This window comes from Galeopterus variegatus, unplaced genomic scaffold (assembly GCF_000696425.1).
Source record: "Galeopterus variegatus unplaced genomic scaffold, G_variegatus-3.0.2 Scaffold126, whole genome shotgun sequence".
Classification (NCBI taxonomy): domain Eukaryota; kingdom Metazoa; phylum Chordata; class Mammalia; order Dermoptera; family Cynocephalidae; genus Galeopterus; species Galeopterus variegatus.
Window position 1 is genome coordinate 243,148 of NW_007726237.1, and position 5,153 is coordinate 248,300.

Sequence of the window (5,153 nt, forward strand, 5' to 3'; positions counted from 1 at the left end):
AGATCATGAATGAGAAAGCTCTTCAAAATATGAGTTCCATTGACGTTGAGTGTTGGAAGGAAGAATGGACATGTGGTGTAATGGAAAGAGGATGGACTTTAAGATGGACTCTAATGGACTCTAATTCTAGGTTAGAATTAGAAATTGTCAAGGCCATGATTCAAATCCTGGTCTGTTTAATGCCAAATTTATAAAATGTATGTGTCTCTATTTAATTATCTGCAAAATGAGAATAATAATACCTACTTCAGTAGAACTGACACAAGGTTTAGATAAGATGTCACCCATCGTTTGTTGAATGTTTTCTATATACCAAGTTTACTGTTTTCATTTAATACTAAGTGTGCCCTGGAGGCTAGAACAGAAAATTAGATAGTGCTCTTCAGTGATTGAATAAAGTCTATTGCCCACTAGAATAAAGAATAAAATGAAGCCCATTGTTCACGAACAGAAACTTCAGTTTCTTTTCCTTAGTTTGGTGCTTAGATTCATGCAACTATACACATCATGTATCTTCTTTAGTAATAATTGAATGAGAAAAACAAACCTCTGGGCCACTGCACTCAAATTCTGCTTTGGGAGAATAATTGAGCTGACAGTGACATCACAGGACCAGTACTGTGAGCATTACTTTTGATAAGAATGATTTTTATTCTTCTAGTATAAAATGAGAAAACACTTAAACAGGTTAATGTGCTTCCTCTTATTTCCACACCAAACTTAATTTCAAACACCTTAGCTAAATCTGATAGCTTTCTACCCATTACTTAATGAAGGGTTATACTAGCTAACCTCTTTGAATTTCACATCAAGAAACTCTCAGTTTTTGCAAACTGAGTAAATCTTTCATATTATTTGGATTCACCCTATTTTAGCTTTAAGAGAAAAAAATAAATTAATTTTTAGGGATTTTTATACAATGTATTAAATACATAGCATGTCAGAATCCATGGTTTTAGTACCACAGACTCATAAGATTTTTGAAGTTCATCACTTCTGTTTATGGGGTTCACAGCAAGCACTGTATTTATTCATATATTCATTCATTAACTAAGCATATATTTAATATTAATGTACACCCAGAAATTTGCAGAGTATAAGAGATAAAGCAGAGGGAGAGAACAGACCCAGGGTTTCTGGGAGTGGGGTGAGAGGGGAGTTGGGAGAGATTGGGTGGGAGATATGGGCAATAATTACAATTTGTGGTAATGGGTATGCTGACAGCTTTGATATGATTATCATATCTTCAGCATAGGTGGTGATGGTCAGCTCTGTGACCCACGAATATGCATAATCAATTAAAAAAAATAAGATGCTCTTTTTCTTTTCCTCTAAACTCTTAGACATAATTCAGGAAGTTATAATTAATAAGTAAAATTAAGTTACTAAAAAATAAAAATAAATATAGATGTAAAAAGTATAACACACTGTTAAAAAGGATAGTTATTTAATAAATAATAGCTATGTGCTAGGCACTGTGCATTTATTATCACATATAAAAATCGTATATAATTATCTCTAAAATTTAACAAGGTAGATACAATTGGTCTCTTCCTAAAGGGAATAGAGATTATCAATGATTATATGGCTTGTCAAGGCCACTTGCTAATTTAGTGGTAGAGGTAAGGCTGGGACCAATGAAAGCCAGGTCTATCCACTCCTCTAGACAGTCTCCTTCACATAGAAAAGGTCAAACCTAAAGCCAAAGGCCACTAAGTATGGAGTGAGATTGGCCAGGGAAAGTTTTCTGCAGGAGGTGTGTATTCTTTCTGTGTATCAATATATGTGTCTGTCTAGATAGCACACTTGTATAATGGTATAATCCTTTGAAAAACATTTGATTTAATAATTTGTTCATACTGACACTGAAATGATGCACTTTCCAAAAATATTACAGTCCTTGGAGTTCTACAAATTAGGAATATGAATGCATTTACTGGGCAAAGTGAGAATACATCTGCAGTTCAGAGATACATAAGGCTGAGAGGCCATTAAATTATTAGGTTTAACCTCTTGTTTTATAATTAAAGAACTGAAATACAGCAGTGTGTTCAGTGCTATGTACACATTTGCTAGGGAAGTTGAAAAATTAAATGTAATTTAGAAAATGATACTTAATATTCTAGAGAAATATCTTTGTTTGCTTGTCTAATTCATTCACCCATTCCTTCCACAAACATTTACCCAGTAACCCTGTGCTAGTGTATACACACTGCTAAAAAAAACCAGTGTGGAGCTTACAGTCTACTCAACAGTGAAATAGTCCAGAGTTAAGTCAAAAGACTTGGGTTCCAATAAGGACTCTGCCATCTAATAGTCAGGTGACATTTGGCAACCAATTTGAACTTTCCTTTTCTTTAAAATCATTCTTAGTTGTCTTCCCTTAAACCTTTTCCTCCTCTTTTCCTTGCTAACAAAAGACTGATTTAGTTCACATGTCAAGCTGGGCAATGTGCAGGGGGAAAGGAAAACTCTTTGTTCAGCTCCCAGTACTAATAATTTTTATTAAAACCAGTCATGATGATGATCCCACCACCCTTTTATTCCCAGTCATTGGCTTAGGGGAACACGTGTAACCTATTGCTGCCCAATAAGAAACAGAATGATGATGGCTGAGTGCCTTTTGGGGAATATTTTGCATCTCCATAAATCAGAAAGCCTCAGGAAGAGAATGATTTTATCCTTTATTCTTTTCTTTCCAATATCAAAGTCTATCATGTACGGGTATGATATTGCGTAGCCATAAATGGAGATATTGCTATTGAACACAGCAGAATAGAAAGATAGGACTGTCAGGGTCACCTCAAAACCCCAAACTATCTATCTTACCTTGCTTTATTTTTCTTCATAATTGTTATCACCATCTGCTTTAACATGCATATGTATGTGTGTGTGTGTATATGTGTATGTGCTTATACATATATACACTTATATACATTCATACATATGAGCATGCATTTATACACATATATACATATATGATTTTTTTTCACTTTTCTCTTACCCTCAAACCCAAACATATGGGATTAAAAGTTTAAGAGCAGAGAGATTATTTTGTTCATTGCTGAATCCCCAGTAGGATAAAAGAATCTCCATCCCAGTGGGGTAAATGAATGAATGACAGTCTGATAAACTAATGAATGAGTGAATAACATTGTTGAATTGCTCTACATGTCTTTAGATTTCTTATAATGTGAGATGAATAAGCCCTTATTATTTCAAAGGCTTTTACCTAAGTGTTCTGTTATTTACTGACAAAAATATTGTAATTTATGTAATATATAACCCAGAATATTCTAAGCCTATAAAATAGTACCCTACTGATTTATTTTACAGCTCTCTAACAATTAGTGAGACTGAAAATCTTTTCATCCTTGTAGTTTCTATTTGTATTTTCCTTGTATGAATTATCTGCTTAGTCCCTTTGTGTGAATCATTTTTAAAAGAAGGCATATTGAACGATGATCTCTAAAAGCCTGTAACAAATTTTTCAATAAATCTAGACATTCACAGGAGGAAAGGAAAATCAACTAATAAGAATTTCTATGCTAGGCACAGTGGGGAGAACAAACAAACAATACAATTAAACATTGTTATAGTCCTTTAGATGCTTAATTCAACCAGAAAACCAAGTTAAATACATATGCAGCATTAGAATACAACAAAGACAATAAATACACAATACATTTTCAAATGTCTGATAGAGACTAAAAGAGTTATACATGCACTCCCATAGCAGGTTCATGCTCGTCTCTTTATACTGTCATTGTTTATTTATATGTTGATCTTTACCTCTAGAATACACAAATTCTAAAACCTTGACCTGTGTCATGCTAATATGTTCATCTCTAGTAGCTGGTAACTTTATATTTCACCATGTAATAAGTAGTTATTAATAAGAGATTAATGAGATATTAATAGTTTGAAAAGACTTCACAAAGTACCTGCCTTAGTCTGTTTTGCGTTACTATAACAGAATACTACAGACTGAGTAATTTTGAAAAATAAATAAATTTATTTCTCAGAATGCGGGAGCCTGCAAGTCCAATATCAAGGTGCCAGCATCTTCTGAGGGACTCCGTGCTGTGTCATCCCATGGTGGGAGGTGGAAGGACAAGAAAGCATAAGAGAGCAAGAGACTGAATTTGCTGCATCGAGCCCTTTCATAACTTACATTAATCCATTCATGAGGGTGGAGCTTCCCATTAGGTTCCACCTCCCAACGCTATTACATTAAGGATTAAGTTTCTAACACATTTTTTTAATGGAGGACGCATTCAAACCATACCAGGGCTGACTCTAGGTATTGAAGACTGAATAGGATTAGAAAGGGCAGAAAGGAGCAAAGAGTATTTGTAGCCTGGAAAATGATTGTTGAGTGTTCGTCGATCAGGAAGCCATGAGAACTCAAGCGAGGAAAGGGAAAGCCATGGGAAAGAGAATGACAGGGAATGAGGTTTACATCATGGAAATCCTTGAAAATTGGGCGAAGAAATTGAAATTCACAGTGTTGTAACAGGAGTAAAGAGCTTTGGGCAGAGGGGTGAGATGGTGGAGACAAAGACTAAGCATGTGGGTTGGACAGAGAGGTGCAGAATGAACAGGTCCACCATCTGCACAGATCCATGTGACCGGTGGCAGCAATACAACAGTTATATAATAACTTCCAGAAATCTGACTCTACCATCCATGGTCCATCCTACGAAGGCTACTTTGTCTGATGAAAGTAGATATTTACAACTTTACATGGCACTCTCAAAACTGAAAGGATTTATTTCTTCCTTTATTCAATATACATTTCTTGAATACTATATGTAAGGCAATATGCAATTTGTTGGGATTCAAATGTTCAGAAACTGATTAGGGATCTGGAGCTGAAATGCTCTGCCTCAAAATGTTCAGCTCACATCCCTAATTAATTTTATCTCTAAAATTTTTGAGTAAAGGACACTATCTTTTAAAATTGTCTTAGAATTGATTATGCCTTTAATACCATGGCACCAAGCTTTTTCCAAAAGCATTATACTGTCATGGTAGAATTTCGGGGGTTCTGCCTTATGGCATTACAGACATGGATGTTACTTAAAGCAACAGTAAATAGAGCCAGTATTATTCTAGAACATTCAATTTTCTGAGAAAATGAAAAAGCCAGT